This window comes from Vulpes vulpes, chromosome 2 (genome assembly GCF_048418805.1).
Source record: "Vulpes vulpes isolate BD-2025 chromosome 2, VulVul3, whole genome shotgun sequence".
NCBI lineage: Eukaryota > Metazoa > Chordata > Mammalia > Carnivora > Canidae > Vulpes > Vulpes vulpes.
Window position 1 is genome coordinate 114,328,757 of NC_132781.1, and position 12,708 is coordinate 114,341,464.

General features: G+C 38.7%; 1 pseudogene; it reads left to right on the plus strand.

The window, feature by feature from the left end:
• The first annotated feature begins 6,604 nt into the window (after positions 1–6,604).
• On the plus strand, positions 6,605–7,091 carry LOC112907399 (nucleotide triphosphate diphosphatase NUDT15 pseudogene; annotated as a pseudogene).
• The last annotated feature ends 5,617 nt before the right edge of the window (positions 7,092–12,708 follow it).

Here is a 12,708-nt window from a genome sequence, read left to right on the forward strand (position 1 = left end):
GAAATGAAGGTTGAAACCATAATGAGATACACCTCACACCTGTTAGAATGGCTAAAGTTAGAAACACAAAAAAACATCCAGTGTTGATGAGTATATGGAGAAAGAGGAACCCTCTTGCACTGTTGGTGGGAATGCACACTGCGCAGCGTCTCTCCAAAACAGTGTGGAGGGTCCTCAAAAAGTTAAAAATACAACTGCCCTATGATCCAGCAATTGCACTACTAGGTATTTATCCAAAGGATACAAAAATACAGATTCAGAGGGGTGCATGTACAATGATGTTTGTAGCATCATCATCAACAATAGCCAAACTACAGAAAGAGCCCAAATGTCCATTGACTAATGAATAGAAAAGAAAGATGTGGGGGAGATTATATGAATATTATTCAGCCATCAAAAAGAATGAAATCTTGCGATTTGCAATCATGTGGATGGGGCTAGAGTGTATTATACTAAGCAAAATAAGTCAGAGAAAAATATATACCATATAATTTCACTCATATGTGAAATTTAAGAAAACAGAACAGATGAACATATGCGAGGGGAGAAAAAAAAAAGAAAATGAAGCAAGAGAGGGAAACAAACCATAACAGACTCAAAGATAAAGAACAAACTGAGGGTTGAGGAAGAGAAATGGGTGAAGGGATGGGCTAGATGGGTGATGAGTACTAAGGAGGGCACTTGTTATGATGAACACTGGGTGTTGTATGTAAGGGATGGAAGTGAGGAATCACTGAATGCTACCCCTAAAACCAATATTGCACTGTATGTTAACTAACTAGAACTTAAATAAAAATTTGAAAAGAAAAAAAAAGCTATTTGACATAAAATACCATATCAGTTTTAAGGTGGACGTCATAATGATGTGATAAATGTATATATTGTGATATATTGTGTGCATGTGATATATATCACCATAAGTTTTTTCAAAGATTTTATTCATTGATTTAAGAGAAAGCGAGAGAGAAAGCATGAATGGGGGGCAGGGCAGAGGAAGAGGAAGAGATAAAATCTCCAGCAAACTCCCCACTGAGTGGGGAGCCTGATGTGGGACTTGATCCCAGGACCCTGCGATCATGACCTGAGCTGAAGGCAGACACTTAACTGACTGAGCCACCCAGGGGCCCCGCACTGTAATAAATTTGTTACTATTCTAGATCAGAAAGATTTTCAGGGAATGGGAGTTTCCTGATTAAAATGTCAATTGCACAGGGAAATTAACGGTTCGCAATTTGAAGACCTGTGAGAAATAAGACCGGAAGAGCCCTGGGGGTGTCGGCAAGGGCACGAAGCAGGAGGACAGCTCATGAACATGGAGGTGAGTAAAGGCCAACTTAGAGTTGCCTAATGCACAGATTTGCTAGAAGGCAAATGACTGCCCAGAACAAGCAAATCTGGTTAATATGGAAAACACAACCCATTGTCAAAAGAGATTGGTGGTGAAGAGACTCTCTAAACCTTATGTGAGATTTGAGTATGTCCTCTAGCTATCGCCTGCCTCAGTTTCCATATAATACCTCTCTCTCTCTCTCTCTCTCTCTCTCTCTCTCTCTCTCTCTCGACATTGATTTTGCCTTTTATTAACCTTGGGAAGGAAAGTGTTGAGTTGTGTCTTTTATCCTGATTGCTGGAACTGTGGCCATAATGGCTAGAAACTGTCTCTGAGTTACAAAATTGGTAGGTACCTTTTATCACAGTTTGTCTTTTTTGCTTGTCTTTGATTCATTTGCCTTTGTGCCCTGGTATCTTAAGTTCATATATACCTTTATGCCTTATCTCTCACCATGAAGATTATGAAATCACAAAGACCCTTCTCAAAAGCCTTCATATCACACTTACCTGTTGCCCCAGAAAGTGTGCTTAGGAGTATAATTTGTGTGTCTCAAAATCAGAACAAAGTATTGCTGAACCTAATCATTACTCGTTTATTCATTCATTCGCTCATTCTTGAAACAAGTAACTATTGAACACCAACCATGTCCCAGATGCTGGGAAACCCAAAAATAGATTCACGTAATTTAAGCCATACAGCTATTTCCAACCTGGTGGGCAAGATAAACCATGGATGAGATTACATTGTGCTTCGGTACAGTGAGAGACACGCGGATAAAAACTGCCTGGAATTCTAGATGAAATATTCATGTAATATCTTTCCCAAGTCCCCTTAAGTCACTAGCATGGGGTGAAGCACAGTTTCTGTGCCTATCAAAGGTCCCCTAGGAGCGATCCAGGAACGCCTGGTCCAGAGACACTGGGCAGCAGGGCAGTGATGGGGATGCTAAGCTAGACTCCTCAGGTATTGGATGGGGTGATCAAGCCACTTGAACCTGTAGGGGCCAAGGGCAGACTGCCACAAAATGTGCCACTTTGGCATATTGATGATTTTAAATAAAAGTTACCCAAGAGACAGCTTGTGAAAGAACACTACTCAGACCCTCTTCTGTCACCCTGAAAGCAGGAAATAAATCTCCCCTGTGAAAAGAGACGTCCTCACCAGGGACAGGACACTTGGGCCCAGAAGGCTATATGAAGAAACCTTATTACTTTGTTTTGATTTACTATCACAGTCCAAAGTCTGTTTATAATTCCTCACTAATGGAAGCTCTCAAAGCTACATTTTCTTAGTCTTATCAATTCCTCACAGACTTCTTATCTCTTTGTCTAAAAAAGTATATATAAAGACAACATGCCTTGGTCATTCTTTAGGTCTCAATTTCATTACTGGGTGTTTATGTGCATATGATAAAGCTTTGGATTTTTTTTTCTCCTGTTCATCTATGTCATGTAAATTTTATTCTTAGTCCAGCTGGAAGACCTTGCAGGGTAGAGAAAGAATTTTTCCTTCCCTTCAGATCCTTCTGTACCGAGAACATGCTAGAAACCCTGCCTCCCCTTCCTGATTTCCAATCTAGAAGGGACTACCTGGACTAGACTGCGGTCTTGCCTTGTTTTGACTAAATGGCTAGTGGCAAATTCTGTGTTTGTGTGATTACAGTGTCATTGAGAAGCCTGTTTCCTGCCCCACCCTGCCTCTGAGTTTTTACTGCCTACAGTTTCTGGAAAACTAAATGTTCTAGCATGGAAGTGAGAGATCTCTTTAGCCGTGAGAGCCAACAGCAGGGCTGAGCGGTGCCTGAGGCTGTCTCTGGCTTCTGTGTCTAGAATATAGATTGGCAGAGGAGATAAAACATAAAATAAAAGCGCATTGGAAGAACAGGGAGAGGAAAACAGGAAGGCATGAAGGACAAAGGTGGTCAGAATATAGTTTCTGAATGGATAGATGTGTCAAGTGCCACACCATGCTTAACTTGGTATAAGAAAGACTGGAACCAGAAGGAGGAGTTATTTCCACTCTTCTTTGAAATTTTAAGTCTTCTGTTTCTTTAGGTACAAAGAGGGTATGCTGAAGAATTGTAAAGTGGGGAAACGCTAAGTCAGGCTTTTATCTTGGTGTCCTTGGTATTGAGTTCAATGTTTCACGCATATTAGATGTAAAGGAGGTAAGGGGGGAATAAATGAGGCTTGGCTTTTATTTATTTATTTTTGTAGCTTCTATGTCCTTGCAGTAACCCCTAACTCCCTACTACAAAATGTGTGTGTAAAATACATAATGTAAAATGCATATACACAAAATGCATACATACATATATATGGTAGAGTCACTAGAGGGAGACAGAGGAACGTGAGAAAAGCTGCAGTTGCCACCAGGAGCCGGGACCATCCTAGACTTGATCTGAGAACATGTGCACTGCATTGACCAGGCAAGATCAGAAATCAGAATCTGATTGTCCTTAATTCAAAATGTGCATCTACATTTAATCAGTGTAATCAACACATTTCCTAAAAATAAGAGCTGCTCATTATAGAGCAATGCAGAATGAGTGAGTCCAAGTCATAACGGGCTATCAGGTCATCTGGCCTGTGATCTTACTCAGCAGGAAAACATGTGGGAGCCAGAGCCTTGAGCCATGTGCTCTCTAGCTATGCAACTTTTACCAAGTTATCGGTCCACTCTGAACCCATTTTGATCAGGAAAAGAGTAACCATAATTGTTTCCACCTTATTGGGTTGCTGTATAAACTCATAAATGGAAAACTTCTTCATAAAATAGCAAAGAACTACATGGATATGAATCCAACTATTATTAACCAGCAGTTCAAGATTCAAAGTTGTATATTTAATCATGTTCTGAAAGTTCTCCAGTGAGAGAGCCCACAAACCATAAGTTGTGGAAAAGAAGGAGCTATGGCCCTTACTCTTAGCATCTAACATGATACCTGGTAAAAAGTAGGTATTTTTTTTAAGTTTCTTAAATGAATGAATAAAAACACTTACATGTAAGAAAATCATATAATTTAGTATCCAAAACAAATCTTTTTTTTTTTAACCGAAAGGAAGCACTATTAGTAACTACTCCAGGAAATGGGTCATAAGCAGGACTGTCCCAGGCCAGCCAGGACATAAGACACATGGTCACTCTAATCATATAGCACTTAGTAAGCCATAGACACTACAACAAACATATTATAGTACTAAATCGCTTAATCTTCATAACAATACATCTAGGTTGGTACTATTATTAACTATCTCTGGCAAATATTTATTGACCATCTATGACATGTCTCAAGTCTTCTAGATTCTCAGGACACATCAAAAACAACCACCACAAAAACAAAGATTTCTGTTATTTAAGGGGAGGGGACAAGAAAGTCAGACAGTAAGCTATAAACATGATAAATAAACTGCAGAGCATACGAAAAAGTCACAGAGCTGCAGATAAAAGCAAGAGACATTGGAGTGTTGAGTGAGAAAACATGGGTGCAGAAATATCATGTGGGTTGCCCACCATCTCCAACAGAGATGCTGGAGTGATTGAACCCCCGTTCCAACTGAGGTGGTCTGTCTCCAGTCCCTGATTTCAACCTTAACACTGTTTTTATTTCAGCTCTGACATCCACCTAATCTTGCTCCACATGCAAATTCATTTCCTCATAAGTGCAGAGAGAAGCACACAAAATCTGGTGATCCTCTCTTAAACTCAACTCAGTACCCTCTTTTTATGCCAGACATTTGCCCCAGTAGATGATGTGATTAGGGTTATAGCTGGGCTCACGCTGGAGGTTGGACACCTGGAACCGCTTGCCTACCCAGCAGGAATGAAGGCTCCGCCTGAAGAACTCTGTTCATGAGTTTGGGGAAATGGCCAGGCAAACACACCAGATAAGAGTAAACAAAGGACTCAAAGGGGAAAGGGACAGCGTCTCAGTAAGTCTCCATTGCTTGAACTAATACTGGCACTTACATATGCCCGAGCCAGTGAAACCACATGATGTTGAACTTTCTCTGCGTCCCCCCACCAGCATCCTCTCCAGCTCCTGTGTGTGCTTCTTGCCCTTCCTCATCTTGTGACTCTGGAGGAACTCCAGGGTGCTTATTCAACCTGTCTCCAGACACCCTGGGCCAAAAAAGGAAGAAAGGGCAAGTGCAGGCTCCAGGGCAAAGCTGACTGCCAAAAGCACTGTCGATGGCCTGAGGCCGGCCAGCAAGTACAAAGCGATCTTTAAATAGGAAAGTCAGCCTGCAGAAAGAGATTGAGCATACCCCCCATGCAAAGGATATCCACATGCAAAAGGATGAATACACACACATACAATACACAAAAATTAACTTGCAAATAAGTCGCAGACCCAAAAGGAAAAAAAAAAACCTACAAAATTCAGGAAAAAAAATAGGGGAGTAAACGTTCATGACCTTGGATTAGGCAAAGATTTCTCAGACTTAACAAAAACACAGAAGAGAAAAAATTAATAAATTGGACTTTGTCAAAATTAAAAATGTTTACACTCCAAGTAACATTAAGAAAGTATAAAGACAATCAACAGACTTGAAAAAACTACTTGCAAATCATATATCCAATAAGGGTCTAGCATAAAGAATATATAATTCTTACAACTTAACAAGAAAAAGATAATCTAATTTAAAAACGGGCCAAGGAAAAAATAAATAATTAATTAATTAAAAATTTAAAAATAAAATTTTAAAAAAATGGGCCAAGGATGTAAATGGATAGTTTTCTAAAGAAGATATATACAAAGAGTCCACAAGCACATGAAAAGATGCTCAATCATTCAGGAAATGTAAATAAAACCACAATGAGCTGCTACTTCACACCCCCTGGGATGGCTGAAGTTAAAAAGGTGGACAATCACAAGTGTTGTCAAGGATGTAGAGAAATTAGAACCACCATATACTGCCAATAGGGATGTAAGATGTGCAATGACTTTGAAAAACAGTTTGGCAGTTAAATGTTAAACATATAGTTCCCAGATAAATTAGCAGCTCCTCTCTAGGTATCTACCCAAGAGAAATGAAAACATATGGCCACATAAAGATTTGTATATAAAGCTTCACTGCAACATTTGCCTAAAAGTATAAGCAATCCAATTGCTCATCAAATGATGAATGAATATATAAATGTGGTATATCCATACAACAGAATACTATTCAGCAATAAAAAGGAATGAAGTGCTGATATGCTACAATATGGTTAAAACTCAAAACACTATCCTAAGGGCTGTGTCCCTCACCCCCAGCTCCATGAGCTATGACCATTAAGCATAGGCCCGCTGGGGAAGTGCCTGGAGTCGTGGTAGGAGCAGTGGTGACTAGTGGCAGGCATCCTCACTGCGTCTTCCTGGGGAAGAAATAAAGGTCAAATGGAGCCAGCAGGTTCCAACTCCTCTGGGGCCATTTGTGTTCCTAAGTAGGAAAGAATGAGCTCAGTGCTCAAAGGAGAACCAGAAAAGAAGCAACTCTTGACCTGAAAAATGTTCGCTTTGCCTCAGTTGTGAATTCTTTTATTGAGAAAGAATTACCAGCATGTCCCTATATTCATGAAAGGAGAGGTGGGTGTAACTCCAGAACCACAGAAGGCAGAGCCTGAAAAAAATGAAAGCTGAAAGCAGGAAGAGTCTCCTCCACTGGACCAGCCTTTCCAGGCACCATGTTGCTTAAGGGAACAAGGTTCTGACCCATTTAAGGAAGATGTGGACCATCTGGCAGGATACAAGGGGAACAAGAAGATAACCTGATTTATTTAAAGAAGACAAAATAAGGTCCAACTAGAGAATAAAAAGAACCTACATTTCAGAGCAACTCCATTGTATGTAATAAGTTCCATGGGATTGCCAGCTGTTTGCCACCTCTTTATATACCTACCACCCTTTCAGCCAGTACTTGAGGGACATTTTCTGGCATTAGGTCATGAGTTGCATTTCAGACTCAGAAAATGTGATAAACGGTGACATCGTGGTGATTCCATACTTCTCTATGATACTTACTATGCAGCTGGTCGCAGCGGCTTGCATGGACTGGAATGCAGTAGGACTTGCCTTAGTGCTTCAATTCAAATAGAGATCCTAATTCAGGATGCCAGTTGCAGAATTTTACCATGGTTGCTGATTTTCCTTTTATTTAAAACAAAACAGTTTTGAGATAGTCTTTGCAATGACAGTGAACAGGACAAGGACAGGTCATTAGGGTCTACTTCCCAGGTTTCTGATTGGGAACCTAAGAGAAGTGAAACAATCCATCTGGGATTTTTGTCCTATAGTTAGCTTAATCTCTGTGAGATCCAGCTTCCTAGTATGTAAAATGAGATTAAACTAGGGCAGTGGTTCCCAAAGTAGTCTGGGAAGGTCCTTGAGACCTTTTTAAGGGCACTCAAGGTCAAAGCTGCTTTTGTAATGCTAAGACATCAGAAGAATTTTCAGATGCTACAGGATGTCTGTTATTTTAACAAACTAAACGCAAGAAGAAACCAGGCAAGTCCACGGATAAAAGTCTCTTGCATAAGTTTATCCCAAATATACTTGATGGGGAATTGAGATATTGAGATATTGAGATATCTGTTTAGGCCAGTACTTATCCCAAGCAGATGTTTTAGAGCTTCAAAAACATACCACAAACCTGTAGAGTTTTTCCATCCCTGCTAAATTTTTAGTAGACGGACTTCTTAGGAGCTTGTGAAGTTTTTCTATTTGTTTTAAATTCACCCAAATGGATATGAAGGCTTATTTCAACAGAAAGTAAAAAATTACCTGGCCTCTTATTTATAGGAAAAGGTAAAACAGGAAGTTTCACATCAGAAGACGAATGCATTTACCTACCCCAACACCTAGTATGTTCGGTTGGCATCCAGTAATCACTCAGTAAATATTTCTCCCAATGAACAGGATTTGCTCTTAAGTAAGCAGTTAATTCTTAAATGGTTTGAGAATTACCTTTAATAGAAAAAAAAAACAACTAATGCTGACTACTAGCAATATTCTCATAAAATTAAATGTCAGCTTAAGTTCCCGAAATATGCCTCCCTCTGCCAGGATGCTGGGGAGTCTGAAATATCTCTTCATCTATTTGCTACACCAAGCCTTGCGGTGTCCTTTATCCTAAGATAAGCAAGTGCAACATCCTACCAAAGGTCTTTCCGGTGGAGTTGGATGTGAACTTGGCCTCCCTTAGCTCCACTTAGAAGAGACGGTTCCTTGATATCTTCACTGCCAGCTTTCCAAGTAAGACAAATGCTTTCAGATGAAAAATTATCTTCTTTGGGGCACCAAAGATGATGTTAACTGGACAGTGTGGAGAAGGAAAGTTCAGGGAGTCATCTGTATGGGAGAAAACAGTCTTCTTCCAGCATAAAACCAATCACATACTGATGCTGCCTTTAGGTGTTGTTGTTTTTTGTTTTTGTTTTTTAATGAGATTATTTGTGTTGTACTTAGAAGTCAGTACTGCACTTGAGTGCAAATTTGGAAAAGATGCAAATTAAAGATAACAATATGAGCTGAGAGGTGTGTGCCAAGCCTTCCATTTTTATGGGCTTCAAGAAATTGAACGTATGAGTCCATACATAAAATCCTCCACAAACATTTAATTTGTATCTACTGTGTGCCAAGTACTATGATAGGTACTTAATAATCTTTATACTGTAAATTAAATCTATCACACATTTACTTAATTCCAAATTCCCATTCTAGATACTGTTCCATTTTTATGTTTAAATATTTAAGTACCTTTTTTTTTTTTTTTTTTGCAAAATGATGTTGCTCAATAGCTTTATAGACAAGGTATCATTCCTCATTTTATTTATGAGAATAATTCATGGGCAAAAGGAACAAAGCAGCAAGCAAGGTTCACCTTGCTGTGAACAGCAAGCTGTTCACCAACTTCAGGTTGACTTCATAACCCTGTTCTTTTTTTATCCTGTTCAGATTCACTTTCCACCTATTGTATGGTGATTCCCCAACAGCATTATCTACAGCTCAAATCTTTGCTCTAAGCTCTATTCCCAATCACACACTAGTCATTGCTACCTGAGATGTTCCACATCCCTCTGCTTTGACATGTTCCCAACTGCGTTTCCTCTTGCATTCCTCTCCGGGAATGACTCCGCCATCTGCTGACCTGCCCAAATTAGATTCCCTTTCCCCACATAAAGCAGCCACTTGTGTTTGTCCATTCTGTTTCTCTCATGCCTTTGTTTATTTGTGTAATGGTTAAAATGGCAAATGTTATGCTATATATATTTTACAACTTTAAGAGATTAATAATGTTCTATACTAAAAAAACATTAAATTGTGCACCTTTTTTCCAGTGTAATTAACATACAGTGTTATATCAGCTTCAGGTGTACAATATGGTGATTCAATAATTCTATACATTTCTCAGTTCTCATCACAAGTGCCCTCTTAATCCACTTCACCTATATCTCCCATCCTCTCCACCGCCCCTCTGGTAACCATCAGTTTGTTCTCTGTATTGAGTCTGTTCCTTGGTTTGTCTCTTTGTTTTTTTAATTTCCACATATGGGTGAAGTCATATGGTATTTGTCTTTCTCTAACTTATTTCACTTAGCATAATAATCTCTAGATCCATCCATGTTGTTGCAAATGGCAAGATTTCGTTTTTTATGGCTGAGTAATATTCCATTGTGTGTATATATATATATATATATATATATATACCACATCTTTATCCATTAATCAGTTGATGGACACGAGCTATTTCCATAATTTGGCTATTGTAAATGATGCTTCAATAAACACAGGGGTGAATATATCTTTTTGAACTAGTGTTTTCGTTTTCTTTGGGTAAATACCCAGTAGGGGAATTAGTGGATCATATGGTATTTCTATTTTTAATTTTTTGAGGAACCTCCATACTGTTTTCCACAGTGGCTGCTCCAGTTTGCATTCCTACCAACAGTGCACGAGGGTTCCTTTTCTCCATACCCTCCCCAACATGTTGTTTATTGCATTTTTAATTTTAGCCATTCTGACAGGTGTGAGATGATATCTCACTGTAATTTTAATCTGCATGTCCCTGATGATGAGTGATGATAGATAAATTCCCAGAAATATGTCACCTCCCAAAACTAAATCAGGAAGAAATAGAAAATTTCAGCAGACAGTACCAGCAACCAAATTGAAGTAGAAATCAAACAACTCCCAACAAACAAAAGTCCAAGACCAGATGGCTTCAGAGGTGAATTCTACAAAGCATTTAAAGAAGAGTTAGTACCTAATCTTCTTAGGCTATTCCAAAAAATAAGAGAGGAGAGAAAGCTTCCAAATTTGTTCTGAGACCAGCATTACCCTAATACCAAAACCAAATAGAGGTACTGCGGAAAAAGAGAAGCAGCCAATATCTCTGATGAACCTACAGGCACAAATCATCAACAGAATATTAGCAAATCAAATCCAACAATACATTTTAAGAAATTATTCACCATGATCAAATGGTGAGTTGCAAGGGTAGTTCAATATTCATAAATTACTCAGTGTGATACACCACATTAATAAAAGAAAGGATAAGAACAGTATGATATTTTCAATAGATGCAAAAAAAGTATATGACAAAGTACAACATCCATTCATGATTTAAAAAAAAAAAAAGACTTCAACAAAATAGGTTTAGAGGAAATATACCTCAACCTCATAATAAAGGCCATGTATGAAAACGCCACAGCTAATATCATGTTCAATGGGGGAAAACCTGAGAGATCTTCCCCTAAAGTCAGGAACAAGACAGGGATGCCCACTGTCACCACTGTTTTTCACCATAACCCTTGAAGTCTTAGTCTCAGCAATAAGACAAAAAAGAAATAAAAAGCATCCAAATCAGCAAGGAAGAAGTCAAACTCACTATTTTACAGATGACATGGTACTCTATAGAAAACCCTAAAGATGCCACCAAAAAACTTCTCAAGCCTTTGAATTCTTTATCACATTGTCCCAGCTACCTCTCCCCTAGTCCAGGTCTTCAAAACATGTTCCCAAGCCTGTGCCTACAAGCTTTACTCTTCTTACTGATTAAAGTAAAATATACGTGACATAAGATTTACCACCCTAACTCTCCAACTTTTGACAGTACTCCTAGGGTGACTTTCCAAAAGCATAAATTTCATGGTCACTTGGCTTTTTCCTAGTTTGGGGCCATGACAAATAAAGCTGCTATGAGCAAAAGTACATGCTAGTTTGGGGGTTCACATGTGTACTTATTTCTGTTGGAGGAAAGAATCCTAAATGTGCAAAGGTTGGGTGATAAAGTATATATAACTTCACCAGAGAAATTTTAGTGTGTTCAATTTATAAGAGGCTTCTTCAAACCTTGTTGGTGGTTATATAAATCCTATTAACATGCTAGAATATTTTTAAAACTCCAAATTTTGAAATGTATTTAGACCCAAGAGTTTTAGATGAGGGGTTGCAGAGTTACGCATAAAATGCAAAGTGAGCATATACACAGCAATTTGGTTTCTTTGAAGTATACATCAAATTCCCATTTGTTTTCCAATCCACTACCCCATCAATGCTCCTAAGGAATCAATATTTCTTATTCCTATTTTTCTGTTTGCGTTTATTTGTTACCATATTAATTGCTGTGTTGGTTTGTTAAAGTGCCCAAACCATAGAAGGTAGAGGTGCTAAGATTCTTGGATGGCAGTGACCGAGAAGGGTCCTCAAAGGCTTTAGACTTGGTGCTCACACTTGGATGGAAAGGCCTCACACAGATTCCCATTCCGTGGGTAAGGAGCACGTTCTTGAATCTGTCCATTAGCAGCCGCCCCATAATTCTGTTATGCTTGGTTATGGCCACACTTTGAGAAATACCACTTTTAACGCAGTTTGCAATATAACCAATATGGCCATTGTGCCTTACCAAGTCTAATATCCTTGATACAGGATGTGCTTTTCCTAAAGGCAGTTGTAGGACACTACAAATTGTCTTAAATGTTTTGGATACTTTGAATGGAATCCTATTGTAATAAATTTGACCAAATATCAACATTATTATTTACAGTTCATTAAAATGAAACTGTCATTACACAACAGGGAAGAACACAGTACTTTCTTTGTGTACACAAAGTACACCTAGGTTAGAAAAAAAAACTGAGCAGATGGAATTTTGAAAAAGCCCATTCTTACAGCACTAAATAGTGATGCCTTAAGATGTATTCATACCAAACATGCAGCAACTGTGTTTTCAATTACAGAGAAATGAGTGATGTTGGGTGAAGGGAAACAGAATATGCCACCCCAAAATAAGCCATTTTGATATATTTTTTTTTAAGATTTTATTTATTTATTCATGAAAGACAATGAGAGAGACAGAGACACAGGCAGAGGGAGAAGCAGGCTCCATGCA